Source organism: Choloepus didactylus, chromosome 8, assembly GCF_015220235.1.
Source record: "Choloepus didactylus isolate mChoDid1 chromosome 8, mChoDid1.pri, whole genome shotgun sequence".
NCBI lineage: Eukaryota > Metazoa > Chordata > Mammalia > Pilosa > Megalonychidae > Choloepus > Choloepus didactylus.
In genome coordinates this window covers 27,412,457-27,427,198 of record NC_051314.1, presented here as the reverse complement: position 1 = coordinate 27,427,198, position 14,742 = coordinate 27,412,457, and the positions used below count along the sequence as shown (strand labels likewise).

Genomic DNA, 14,742 nt, shown 5'->3' with positions numbered 1-14,742 from the left:
TTTCAGCCCCATCAGTGTCGAATTCAGTCATTTTGGCAAGAGACAAAATGATAAGGCACCTGTCACAATTTGTGCCATTTATTAGTCGTGTGCAAACATGACCGGGGGTGTTACATGGAGCTTTCATTACGAGATAAGGTCTGAGTGCTGTTTCCCATCGCTGATGTTATTCTGCAGGGTGGCTCACATGTTGAAATCAGAAACTCCTTGGGTGAAAGATCCCGCTGAAGGCTGTACCAGATGTTGCTTGTGTAGCTCCCCAAGCCCAGAAAAGATGAGTTAATCCTTGAAGGAAATTATTTTGAACTTGCATCAAACTCAGAGGCTTTGATCCAACATGCCACAGCAATTAAAAACAAGGCTATCAGAAGAGCTGTGGGTGGTAGTCCTGTCTGTGAGAAAGGAATAGGGCCACTGGCTAAACAGCTGCCTTCCAGAATGCCTCCAGATGCACAGAACCTTGAGCAGAGGGCCTCAGTCTGATGTTGTGAAAATACTGCACTTAAACACGTGTAATCATAAACAGAAACTTCCTCACTCTTTAAGACCCCAAAGAAGATGCTTCCTCTGACTGCTCAGGTCTCACTGACCTCACTTACCTTGAGCCTTCTCTTACCCTCATCATCCATAGCAGACAGCTTAACTCTCGATTATTCTCCAAATACATACCATAGTCTTCTTCCTCCAGTTACATGGCAAGTTCCTGAAGGTTCCAAGCCAATTGTTTTATATTTATTTATACCTGAGTGCCTAGTACTCTGTGAGACACATAATAGAAGAACATCATATTCATCCTTGTGTCCCCAAAATCTAGCACAGTCCATAGCATGAAGCAGACACTCAATAAGCGCTTATTTAATGAGTGAACAGAACCGTTGCCTGACAGTAAGCTGAGTTGGCATGAAAAAGTAAGGGCAGATGTAACAGGCACCCCTTGTTTTGCTCAGCCAGCATCTCACTTCTGTTCTTCCAGCTCTGTGGTTCCCACAGGAGCTGCCATGTCATTTCATTATTCTCTGGTCACAGTGGATTTCTTTGGAGTTGACCTGACTTAATCTGTTTCAATTAGCCCTTCACTGAGACTTTTTGACTTGGAACCTGGAACCAGAAAAAAATGTTAAGAGATCTCTTTCTAGTGCCCCAAATTATAAGATACGCTAGTAATTTGGGAGCTCTTGGCCCCCATGTTTTTCACCATATGGAGAAAGCTGATATCCAGTTATAGTGAAAAATGAAGCTAATGAAGAGAGTGCATGGAGCCACAGAGACGAGAAGAGAGAACTCTGATGGTGTCCGAGTTTTTGGTTCAAGTTGTTCCTATGCCCTAGGCACATTCCTGTCCTTGTGTTTCACCAATTTCGCATTATCCCTTATAATAAACCTCCACTTTTGCTTAAATGAGTTTGAGTTAGGTCTCTGTAACCTTGTAACCACACAAGCCCTAACTAAACAGAAGTGCCGGCTGTGTGGTAGACACTCAATAAAAAAGAATGGATGAATAAAATCTCATTATGCCAAGTTATGCAGTTTTGTAAACAGGAAATTTTCAAAACTTCCCATCCTTATTTGTGGTTTTAATCAGTATCTTTTGGTATCCCTCTCAGAGCTAACATGGTACTGAACATAGAGGAGACACATTACATACATGGAAGTTTCAGTTTCTGATAGACTCTTCATTTTTCTTTGTGTACATTTGTTGAGACTCTCAGCTAGGACTGAAACGCCATCTTTACATGATGGAAAACATTTGTAAGGACTCTAAAGTGTACTAGATATCCTGCCTGGTACTTATCAGTATGGTTCTTTCCAAGAGATTGAATGAATCCATTGGGTAAGTGGTGGAGAACTAGCCAGACCAAGTGTGAGAAGGCATAAACTCATTGCCATGGAAACATATACAGGATATCTTTTCCTTGACTGGGTGGGATTTTTCCTTTTTTATGTGGGATAGTAATTATTTGTGACCTAAGAATAATTCTGGAATAATTTCTATTAACATTGACTCTGCAGCTAGTTGTACTGATCTGAGATTGTGTTTGTTCATAATAAAAGTGAAGTGAATCTGAAAAAAAAAATTAAGAAATTTAAGAAAATGAAGTGCACTAGAGTGATGGACTCCAAACAGCAGCTACAGCCTAACACCAAAGGATGGTCTTCATGAGCAAGGGCTGTGGGAAATAGCCTTTGAATAGCTCCATGGTAGAGAAGATGGTACTAGAGATTTAATGGTGTCCATATTTTCTGAAACTCAAATGCAGGCACATGGCCCAATACAATGAGAAAATTTATGTGAACCATGATACAGTTTGTTTGATGTTGGGTGCCCAGCCCGGCATCTCTGCTTACCATATTTATAAAGCTAATCTTTAGCATCCAACACTTCTCTAGACAGGCTGGTTTACTTACGGCCACCCAAACAGACCATGTGTGTTTCACGCTTGGCACATTTGCTCAGCAAAATTCCTTGTTTCAGATACTTCTCCCTCCCCTGCTTTGTCTCCTTCCATTTATATCATACCCATCCTCCAGGTACAGCTATCCTATCTCCTCCAGAAACCTCTATTATGTCTAATCCACCACAGCTGGCATTTCATCATTCATTCCAAAATCGGCACATAGATGTCATATAACCACAGATCCACACTTCCCATTCCCATAACAAACATCATCAACTGATCTTGGTGCTTTTTGTCTGTGAAGCTGGCAGTAGCCTCAGAATTATTCTCCACATAGCCCTTGAAACAGCCACTAAAGGTTAATTGCAATTGGCAAGTGACATGAAAACCAGATGTTATCTCTGATCCCATTCCCTTTTATTGTTATTTAAAGTTGTCTTCTTTCTCCAACTGGGCTGTTGAGTCCTTGGTGGCCAAGCCTCAGTAATCATGACAAGAGTAATGATAATGATAACAATAATAATAATAGCAGCTATTTATTGTTTATATGTGTCAGGCACTGTGCTAACATTTTACACGTATTATCTAATTCAATCCTCAAAACCTTCCTGCAGAGTACATATTAGTATTATCCCCATTTTATAATGAAGAGACTGAGTCTTAGATGGTAAGTAACCTGCCCAAATGAAGCCAGAACGTGGCAGAACCAGAACTTGACCTCCAAACCTTTGCTGTTATCCAACACGGTGCATTAGCATGCCCTTCTTTGTTCTGTCCAACTAGCGCAGAGCTATGTACATAGTAGGTGCTTATTAAATACTTACTGAACAGAGAGGCTTTTTATAAAATAAGGAATTTTTTCAAAGAGACAGAGAAATTGAACTGAAAATACCTGAAACAAATTCTCCTTCCCAAAGAGTTCAAACATACTTGGGAGAGTTTGATTTAACTTTCCCAGGATCCTGAGCAGCAGACAGTGCCATTCCCCATGCCCTGGATAGAGAAATTCTAAGATCAACTACAAGGAGGCCCACCCTGGTGGAAGAGAAGGTATATGAGACTGGCGCCTCCTGACTGGGGTCCTTGCGAGCTCTACTACCACCAAGTCACTGTCTCCTTTCTGGGACTCAGTTTCCAAATCTGTAGAGCGATTCATCTGGACTAGATCAGCATTTCCCGAGTGTATTCCCTGGAATATTTGTCCTACAAGAAGTTCATCTAAACAGTGGTTCTGTGCTGGAGGGTGATTGAGAAATTTCATTTCCCTTTGGGAGATACATAATCCATATCTAAGCCCTGAGAATTCTGGCAGTATAGAGCCTGCTTATTTAATGTTTACCTTATGCTTATTTAAACCAGCATTTCCTAACCCCCTTTGGTTTCACATCACTGCTAAGATCTCTCAGAACTAATATCCACACTTGATAAAAACATATTTTCCAAGGACCTTTTCCTAACAGTCTATGAATCTATGAAATAATAATGTAACTTGATTTTAAACTGCCCTTCGGTGAGTTAAACGTAGAGACACAATTTCAATTTTTTAGGTTTTCTCGTCAGAAAAGCTTAGGGAGGTTTAAAATAACATCACAGTTTAGCAGCTCATGCTGCCCTGAAGTTCCAGAAATGGGCGATAGGGGGCACTAGCGGACTGCAGTAACGGCCACCTCTCCACACTCTCAAGAAAGGGCAAACCCAAGTTCAAACAACCACGGGGACTTCAGCAGTTCTCTCCCAGCGAATGGAAAGCTACTGAGACCAAACTCCTCTACCTTTGGTCTTTTCCTCCCTCTCTCTCTTTGGAGAAAGAAACGGGATAGAATCAGGATAGGTCACATCTTACTTTTCCCAGTTACCTTATATATAGAAAATCACATAAAAGAACTCTTTTCAACTGCTTGTAGACGGTTTGTGTTCACTTCAGGACAACTAACTACATTTGACATAGTAAGCAGAAGTTCCTGTTGAACTAAACAGAGAATCTAAGGTTGAGAAAGAAATTCCTTTCTTCACATGTATTCCATTTTAAAGAAAAAAAATGTACAGGTGAAGAGAAGAACAAACTTTGTTAAGATACTAAGTCTTTTTCAAGTAAATTTTTTTTTCTAGACTTTGGGTAAAAAAGGCTTAAACAATAAAGAGTTTGGGTAAAAAGGCTTAAACAATAAGACTTTTTAGAGGGGTGGGGGCAGAAGGGATCTATACAACCTTTTCTTAATTATCATCTCTGCCATTTTCCTGGGAAGTTGAATGAGGCAGCCAGACCTCCATATCCAAGTTAAACCGAGAGATTTATGGTGTTATTTGTTCTTAGGTAGTATTGTTAGTAGCAAAAGCCCAGGTCACTTTTCCTCCCTCGCCATCACCATTTTACATGAATTATCTAATTAAATCCTCAAAATAATCCTGTGAAGTACATATTAGTATTAGCTGCAGTACTAGAACTTGATCCCCAAACCTTTGCTCTTATCTAACATGGCACATTATCATGCTCTTCTTTGTACTTTTCAACTAGCAGAGAGCTATGTGCTTAATAAATATTTACTGAACAGAGGTTTTTTATAAAGCAGTGAATTTCTTCACAAGGGACTGAAACTGAATGGAATACTTCCTCCCCTTATAACATTGCCCCTACATAGAGCCTCCCTATTTAGGAAGAAGAATCTGCACAGAGTGTTACGATTTTTCCTCAAGAGAAATCACAAGACTCAAGAGTATGACCCACAGAAACCAAGAGAGGATGCAGAAATCACTTCCCACTGATATAAATTCTCTACATCAGAGGGTCGGAGAAACTTTGAGCTCGGAGGGTCTTCAGCATTCACCTAATCTCATTCTTTCATTCTACACATGAGGAGGTCTCCCAAGTCGTGGGCAGGTGCCAGCCTGGCTGGTGCCCGAGCTTCTGGTCACCTGCCCCCTTCCCTGCCCCAGGCAGTGCCCTTCCCACTGCCCTGTGCCAGGCCACAGTCTCGAGCCCTCAGCTGGAGATTCCAGGTCCTCATCTCCAGAGGCAGCAAGGCAGGCGGGCAATAGCCACATGTCACTCTAATCCTATAAACTGCATGGAGCATCTCGTTTTCAACAATACCACTTCTTTCTCAATGAGAACAGTGGATTAAATGGAATGCAAGTGGGGACTATTGGACCAGCAGGCACAGCCCAATTAGTCTGCCTCAATTCTGATCCCATCCCTACCACTCACCTCTCATAAAAGTAATGCTGGGAAGAGCTTGGAAGCTGGCAATTAGGTAGTTGGAGCCCTTTGGAAAGCTTCTAGTGCTTTAGAATTCCAGGAAGTCCTGAATCATAGAGTCACAGAATAGGAAAGATTCCTGAGGAAAGGAAGAAATAAGTATTTATTGAACACCTCCCATATGATTGGACATATTTTATTTTGGCCTCACAATCACTCTCAGAGACAGGTATACTGTGATCTACTTTTTAAAAAAAAACAACAAAACTTTTTTTAATTAGAAAAGTTGCAGGTTTATAGAAAAACCATGCAGAAAATACAGAGTTCCAATACACACCTCCCACAGTTTTCCCTATTAATAACACTTTGCATTAGTGTGGTACCTTTGTTACAATTTATGAAAAAATGTTATCATAATGCTCACTTCGGCAGCACATATACTAAAATTGGAACGATACAGAGAAGATTAGCATGGCCCCTGTGCAAGGATGACATGCAAATTCATGAAGCGCTCAATATTTTTTATATATGTTACATTTCACAATCAGGAAATAACTGAAACTATGGTACTGTACCATAACATTTTTGGAAATTTCCTATATAACTACTTGTTAAATCATAGTTTGAAAATTATTACCTTTTTGCATATATGTTATATTTCACAATAAGGAAATAACTGAAACTGTGGATCTGTAACCCATAACATTCTTTGAAATTTGCTCTCTACTTGTTAAATTGCACTTGGAAAGTTATCACTTCTATGTATATATGTTATATTCCACAATAAAAAATATGATTAAAATATTATTATATTTATACTACTAACCATAGTCCATAGTTTATATTAGGGTTCTCTGTGTTATACAGTTCTATGGTTTTTTAAAATTTTTTTCTGCTGCCATATATACAACCTAAAATTTCCCCTCTTAATCACTTTCAAATATACAATTCATTGGTATTAATTACATTCACAATGTTGTGCTACCATCGCCACCACCCATTACCAAACCCTTTCCATCACCCCAGACAGAAACTGCACCAATTAAGCCTTAATTCTCCACTCCCTACTGCCACCCCAGCCCTTGATAAACTGTATTCCAGTTTCTGACTATTAATTGGCATATCTAATTATTTCATCTACGTGAGATCATACAATATTTATCCTTTTGTGTCTGGCTTATTTCACTCAGCATGTTGTCTCTAGGATGTGATCTCTTTTCTTATAGAAGAAGAAAGTGAGGGTAAGCAGTTAAGGAAATTGGCCCCAATCACCCAACTAGTAAGCTAGGTTTTGAGCTCAGGTCTGTTCTGACTGAGGAACCACTGCTCAGAATCTTTATGCCATTACTTCCTTTGATTTCACTTCCTGTTTCCTAGCAGGGGGATGGTCAATTCAGATCCTCTATCTATGTAGGAATTTTTTCCTGTGCTTTCTTCAAATTCACAGAGAAAGCAGAATTCTACAGCCACATTTGTATGCCTTTCGTGACCATTGGAATGAGCAAGTTCTTTCTAGCATCTAACTTAAATCCTCCTAGCAGGCTCTGTGCTCAGGGAACAAGGAAAATGGCTACAACATTCCAGTTATCAGCAGTTTCCCAGTCCTGGTTCCAAACTGCTTCTGTAAGAATTGCCAGTTCAAAACACATGCCTTGCTCCCTTCCCACACACTCAGCTCTTCTTTGGGCCCCTTTACCTACGAGCCTGAAATATCACTCAGGATCAGGCCCAGCTAACTGGATTTCAGTCAAGATGGATAAACCCTCTCCCCCCATTCCTGAGATGAGCTCTGATTGGATCCCCTTTTTCAAAGTATATTCCAGGGCTAACATTTTAAGTGATCAAATAAATGACATATTTACAACTGAGCTGTGTCAGGGACTAGAAAACATAATCTCTTAAATGGGGAATTCGGGAGCCCACTTTGAATTTTTACTAATAGAAAAATCTGGCCTGGAAACCACTTTGTAAAATGTATGAGTAGGACAGGATAGAAAAACAGAGTGTACAGCAGTACAATGGTACCTAAAAGCATGTGATGCTTTGTGGAAAATGCAAGGAATTTGGAGGAGTAGAACCTGGGTTTGAATCCCATCATAGCCCCTTCCTACCTGTCGCAAGTTATTTAACCTCTCTAAGCTTTCCTTTTCTTCTTTGTGCTCATATCGTTTTTGAAAAGATTCTTGAAACATGCTCTATAAAAATTTGTTAAAAGCCTACCTTTGATGTGAGAGAAGAATAAACTTCAATTTTGCTCTTTTTGGGCACACCTTTCTTCTTTATATACTTTAATAGCTGATTTAAAGAACAGTTCACATTTATTGGGTGTTTACCATATGCCTGGATTTACATCTTTTAAGATTTACAGATATTAGCTCATCCCTAACAACGATCCTATGATGGAAACGCTGTTTTTAGCATCCTTGTTTTACAGCTGAGGAAACAAAGGCACAAAGAAGTAAAGCAAATCACCTAAGGCCATAAGCTAATAAATGCTGGAGCCAGACTTTGAACCTAAGAAGTAAGACTCCAGAATCATGTCCCTAAGCACTATATCAGTTAGGATTCATTTTGGCTGTGAGTAACAGCAGCTCAAAATAACAGCAGCTTAAACCAGACAGAAATTTATTTCTCTTATGTAAAAAGTCCAGAGATTGATGGTTCAAGACTAGACTAGAGGCTCAGCTCTACCCAGGGCTCAGGTCTCCAGGCTCCTACTGTTCTCTATTCTAGTGCTCCTAATAGTATTAGTAGTCACACCCCCAGTATCCAAAACAGCTGCTAGAGCTTCAGGCATCACATCTGTATTCTAAGCAGCAGGATGGAGGAAGAGACATGATAGAAAAGGGATAAAAGACACATGCCAGTTGTTTTTTTTAAATGAATTGTTCCTGAATGCAGCCATGTGACATTTCTGCTTGGATCCTTTTGGTTATAACTTGGTCTCATGGCTGGACCTAGCAGCAAGGGAGCTGAGAAGTGTAGTCATTATTCTGGATGGCTTTATGACCAACTGAAAATTGGCATGTTTTTATTACTGAAATAAGAAGAGAGGTAGTTATGGGCTTGGGGACTATACGGCAGAGCAGAGGGAGATGAGGCTGGGGAGGTGGGCAAGGGCTGGGTGGATGCCACTGAGGAGAACATCCAGTGATGAGAACGTACCAAGGCCCTACATTTCACTACTCCAGCCTTCGCCTGGGTTCATCTCCCATTTCAGCAGGTACCAAAACAAGGCAAGACTGTCCCTTGAGTTATGTGTCCCATCAGTTATGGCCACTCACTGGCCCTCTGAAGCCTAACAGGCCACTCCCAGAATGCAGACACAGGTGTTCTCCTTGGTGATGGCCTTGAGGCTGTCTATCACATTAGCTCATGAGGTTAAAATCGGTGTGGGTGTCTTCTGATTCATGTCTCCAAAGAGTCCAGAAAGAGAGGTGGGGTAGGAGGACACCATGATGGATAATAGGCTCCGAGTGGCCCTTGGCTGGATTCTCTGAACTTCCTAAGGGAATCTGGATGCCACACATGAGAGAGTAATTTCATGGCTTCCAAAGCCCTTTCCCATTCGTTATTTCCCTTGATCCACACAATACGGCTGTGGTAGGCATTGCTCTCCTCCCCATTTTGCCAACGAAGAGAAAGGAAGTCAGAACATCCTGGTGAAATGTAGTAGGATGAGATGAGGTCTTAGAATCTATCTTTTCATAAAGGTGCCAGACAAGTCTTATGTTCAGATAAGTTTGGGAAACACTGTGCTCAGGGTGATGAGTGATCTGGGAGGGTCACACCTAGGTTGGCAGATGAATCATGAGACTCCTGACATCAAGTTTATCAGGAGTTATGTCTTTTATCGTCACTGCAGTATTTCTGTACTTGGCATGATGTAGTTACTCAATAAATATTTGGTGAATGAATGAATAAAGATGGGCAAGCTTAGGTATCCTTAGCCTTCTTGGATCCTACCTCCTCCACTTCCATGGAATAATCCTGAAACAAGCTCACATTTTTATATCCTTAGCACCCATGAGGTAGAAGATAAGTACTATTATTACCTCATTTTACATGAGGTGAAGTGACTTGCCCAAGATTATACAGATAGTGTCTTAGTTTGTGCCGGCTGTTATGACAGATACCACACACTGATTGGCTTAAACAACAAGGATGTATTGGTTCACAGTGTAGGCTAGAAGTCAAAAATCAAAGTCTTGGCAGGCCGTGCTTTCTCTCCGAGTCCAAAGCATTCCAGTACTGGCTTGCTGCAATCCTTGGGGTTCCTTGGTTTGCATCTCTGCCTCCATCACATGGCAATCTATCTCCTTGTTCTCGTCCTGTGGCTTTTTCTGACTGACTGCATCTTAATTCTGTCTCCTTATAAGGACTGCAGTCACATGGATTAAAGTTCTCCATGGTTTAATTTGGCCTCATCTAAATAGGATCTTCAAAGGTCCTATTTACAAATGAGTCTGCACCTTAACTATAATAACATCTTCAAAGTTCCTATTTACAAATGGATTCACATACACAGGAATGTGGATTAAGACATGAGCATGTCTTCCGTGGGGGACATGAATCAATCCTGAACAGTTAGTAAGTGCCGGAATCAGAATTGAAATTCAGTTTCTTACATATTACACTCTCTTGTTTCTCTAACAGGGAAAAATTACTTATTCCATGACAGTACACTTACCATTGCTAAAGTCATTCCCGTGAAACAGAAAAAGTCCATTCAGTAGATATTTAATATAAGTTAACCTAGTACACACATGTGAGTCTGTCATTCAACACCAGTGTGATAGAAAAGTTCTACTCTGCTTCATAGCCTATTTGCTCATATTGAAGTGCCAGACTACATTGGCAGAAAGGAATGTATATTGACCTTGAATGTTTACTTTACTTGTGAGCACACATCTGCTGTTGTTAATGGGGATGAGGACAATCAGAATGAGCTCTCAGGAACAGACATTCTTGTCAGTGGAATTCTCTCCCAGTCTGTGAAGTTTTATCATCCCTGAGGCTGGAGAGCAGGTTGCCAGTTTAGACAGGGCCCTGTTAAACACAGAGGCTTCTAGGCTCTTCCGTTCTCTCAAGAGGCATTGTTTCTTTAGGGCATTTCACTGAAGTTGGACCTTAAGGAGATGTGAGTTTGTGGTAGAGTAACTACATCAAAAGGACCCCAAGCAGACTGGGAAGATTAAAACAGCTGTGTGGGGACCTCATACAGAACCCCCTCTCTTTTCTAGAGACAAATACAAAGTACAAGAGCTGACCCCTTTTCTGATCTGCCTTTTCAGGGGTCCCCGTTCCTCTGCCCACTTTTACATCCACTGCTCTAGCTCGAGCATGTGCCGGGAGGGGAGTTGCCTACACTGGAAATGGTTTCCGTTTCCTTCCTTGGTTGGCATTCTTTTATAGAAGAAATAACGCACACAACTGCGCTGGCAAGTCCTGCCTTATAAAGTGTTTCACATTAGCAGCCTTCATGTGGTTTCTAACCAGTTCTTCTTTCCTCTTAGATCCAGGCAGCCTGGCCCTGTGCTGTCTCACTGCTGTAACACAGGGGCCAGTAGAACCTACAGATGGTTAGTTAATGGACTTCATGAGAATTTTGCTTTTTCACTCAGGTTTTTCTTGAAAGAAGAATTGAAGACAATACTGTACTCCACCTGGAGGCAAGCCACTGTGTCTGGGTTTTTGGATCCATTCCACCACTCCAAGGGATGAGAATGGCTATGGATTCATTGATGGACTGAAGCAAGACCCCTTGACTTTTTTTTTTCTATTTTTTAAATTCAATTTTATTGGGATATATTCACATACCATACAATCATCAGAAGTGTACAATCACTTGTTCACAATATAGTTGTGCATTCATCACCCCAATCTAATTTTTGAACATTTTCCTTGTACCAGAAAAAGTGAAAATAAGAATAAAAAATAAAAGTAAAGAACACCCAACACCCATCCCCTATTTTTCATTTAGTTTTTTGTCCCCATTTTTCTACTCATCCATCCATACACTGGATAAAGGGAGTGTGATCCATAAGGCTTTCACAATCACAGTGTTACCTCTTGTAAGCTACAGTGCTATAAAGTTGGCTTCAAGAGTCAAGGCTACTGGGTTGCAGTTTTTTAGCTTCAGGTATTTACTTCTAGCTATTCCAATGCATTAAAACCTAAAAAGGGTTGTCTATATAGTGCATAAGAATGCCCACCAGAGTGACCTCTGACTCCATTTGGAATCTCTCAGCCACTGAAACTTTATTTTGTTTCATTTTGCATCACCCTTTTGGAGACCACTTAACCTTTGATAGAAATGAAACTTTTTCACAGAGCAGTGGTATGAAAAAATAGTGGACGTGGAAATGAAATTAGAGGGCCTTAGCATTAAACCTGTCCATGAAGTGGTGTTCATAGGCTGATTTTGTGTTTATTTCCTATCTCAATAGAAAGGTGATTTTTTTCTCTGATTTTCAGAAGATGATTTATGCTTCAATACTTCCATATCTGATTTCTTATATATTTGACAGTACTACACTTTTAACAACTAAAACACTTGTCCTCTGAGATATCTGGATATTCCATTGGGAAAAGCATTTTGAAATTTTGAGGGAATATGCACAACCAACTTCTAGTCATTCTAGCCACCTATCTTCACCTCCCCACCTCCCATAAGCCACACTTCAGTTTTCCCAAATTATAACTCAGCCAAGTAAAGGGAACCAGAGGTCTGCATCTTGCCTTCTTGTGGTGCTGACAGAATGTGGTATTGGCCAAGTGATTGATTAAAATTTGAGCAGGAGGGGAACCTGTGCCCATTCCAATGTCTCTAAGGTGGGAGGACCTCAAAAAGAGTATGTCTAAGTGTGAGACCTGGCCCCTACCTTCAAGGCTGTGGGATCCCAGGTGAAGTTTCCCCATCATGAAGTTTCCGCTGTGCCTAGCCTGGAAGGGGTAAGGCACCAGCACAGAGCCCCCTCATCTTCACATGAAACTTGCAGAGTTCCAGGTCCCACCATCTAAGGGAGGGAAAGGAAACAGGGAAAGGTATCTGTATTGAGCTTCCTGCCAATTGTGTCCTGTGGGGCACTCAAGTTGGGTTAAGTTTAATATAGAAAAATTAAAAAATGTTCGTTGTACACATTCTGATTGTTGTGTCAAAGTTCCTAACTGTTAGCAACATATGAAAAAAAAAGTAGTCAACCTCAATATGCAAAAAAATAAAATTTAGATCAGATCCCCCCATCCCGTCAGATTAGCAAAGATGTTTTTAAAAAGCTCTGTTGGGGTTTGAATCATGTCCGCCACTAAAGGCATGTTCAGGTTCCAAACCCTGGTCCTGTGGGGTGTGAACCCATTAGTAAATAGGACCTATGAAGGTGTTATTAGTTAAAGTGTGTCCCAATTGAATGAGGTTAGGCCTTAATTTAGTATGGCTGAAATCCTTAAAAGCTGAGGAAATTGGACATGGAAAGATATGCCACAGGAGATGGTAGAAGCTAGAAGTCAACAGAACCTGGAAGAGAAAGGAGAAGATGCCTCCATGTGCACTGCCATGTAACAGAAAAGCCAGGGACCAAGGACCACCAGTTACACAGTCCCAGAATGCCACAGTCTTCAGGGAGAAAGCATCGCCTTGCAGATGCCTCAATTTTGGATTTTTCCTAGCTTCAAAATGTGAGCCAATACATCGTGGGATGGAGAACATCTTCTTGACCAAAAGGGGGATGTGAAAGGAAATGAAATAAGCTTCAGTGGCAGAGAGATTCCAAAAGGAGCCGAGAGGTCACTCTGGTGGGCACTCTTACGCACACTTTAGACAACCCTTTTTAGGTTCTAAAGAATTGGGGTAGCTGGTGGTGGATACCTGAAACTATCAAACTACAACCCAGAACCCATGAATCTCGAAGATAGTTGTATAAAAATGTAGCTTATGAGGGGTGACAGTGGGATTGGGAAAGCCATAAGGACCACACTCCACTTTGTCTAGTTTATGGATGGATGAGTAGAAAAATAGGGGAAGGAAACAAACAGACAAAGGTACCCAGTGTTCTTTTTTACTTCAATTGCTCTTTTTCACTCTAATTATTATTCTTGTTATTTTTGTGTGTGTGCTAATGAAGGTGCCAGGAATTGATTTGGGTGATGAATGTACCACTATGTAATGATACTGTAAACAATCGAAAGTACGATTTGTTTTGTATGACTGTGTGGTATATGAATATATCTCAATAAAATGAAGATTAAAAAAAAAAAATGTGAGCCAATAAATTTCCATTGTTTAAGCTAACCCATTGTATGGTATTTGTTTTAGCAGCCAAGAAACTAATACAAGCTCACAGTCAATGATTCTGAGTATGCAGTGAAATTGGCATGCTTACAACCTTTTGTTAGCTATATAAATTGAGACAATCCTTTTGGCATATAATTTGGTTATTATTAAGAGATTTGCATTTTGACCCAGTCATTTTCCTTCCAGCAATTTATTATAATTAAATAATAAGAAACTTGGATAAAGATTTATATAAAAAGATATTCATGGTAGTAGTGTCTTTTATAGTTATAATACATTAGTAATGATGTGATTCTAACAAGAAAATGGTTAAATGATGGTACATGTAAAGATTTAATTTTGAGGTAGTCATTAAGGCTCTTAAAAAATATCATGGCTCCCTCTTGGTTGAAATTAGATATAGACATGTGTATAAGCCAGCTCCTTCTGCATAACAAACTACCCCCAAATGTAGTGGTTTAAAACAATCTCAAAATTCTGTGCATTGGCTGGTTGGTTTTCTTGGTCTTGTCTGGCTCATCTGGGGCTAGGACAGCTAGAACAGCTGAGATAGCTGGGCCTCTCTCTCCCCGTGTGTTCTCACAGCCATAGGTCAAACTTGGGCTGTTCTGAAAGCATTAAGAGACAACAAGCTCCAATGTACAAGCATTTTTCAAGCCTCTGTTGACATCACATTTGCTAATACTTCATTAGCAAAAGCGAGTAACATGGCCAAGTCCAGAGTCAAGGAGTGGAGAAATAGACTCAGCCTCTTGATCGGAGGATCTGGAAAATATTTGTGGTCATTTAAAAAAACCAATCACACCGTGTGACTTACTTTGGCTAATAAAATGCGAAAGATTTTAGGGCGGAAGATT

The 14,742-nt window shown here is 40.4% G+C and overlaps 1 long non-coding RNA gene and 1 other non-coding gene across 2 annotated transcripts; one reads left to right on the top strand and one right to left on the bottom strand.

Annotated features, from left to right (window-relative positions):
* LOC119543255 lies at positions 1-12,726 on the bottom strand. The gene is made up of 3 exons (XR_005218549.1): positions 12,477-12,726; positions 5,602-5,731; positions 1-1,098 (listed from the first exon to the last, which is right to left on the bottom strand). It is a non-coding gene; the product is annotated as an uncharacterized LOC119543255 (long non-coding RNA).
* On the top strand, positions 6,009-6,115 carry LOC119543571. Its single transcript, XR_005218637.1, has one exon. It is a non-coding gene; the product is annotated as a U6 spliceosomal RNA (small nuclear RNA).
* Positions 12,727-14,742: the final 2,016 nt, after the last annotated feature.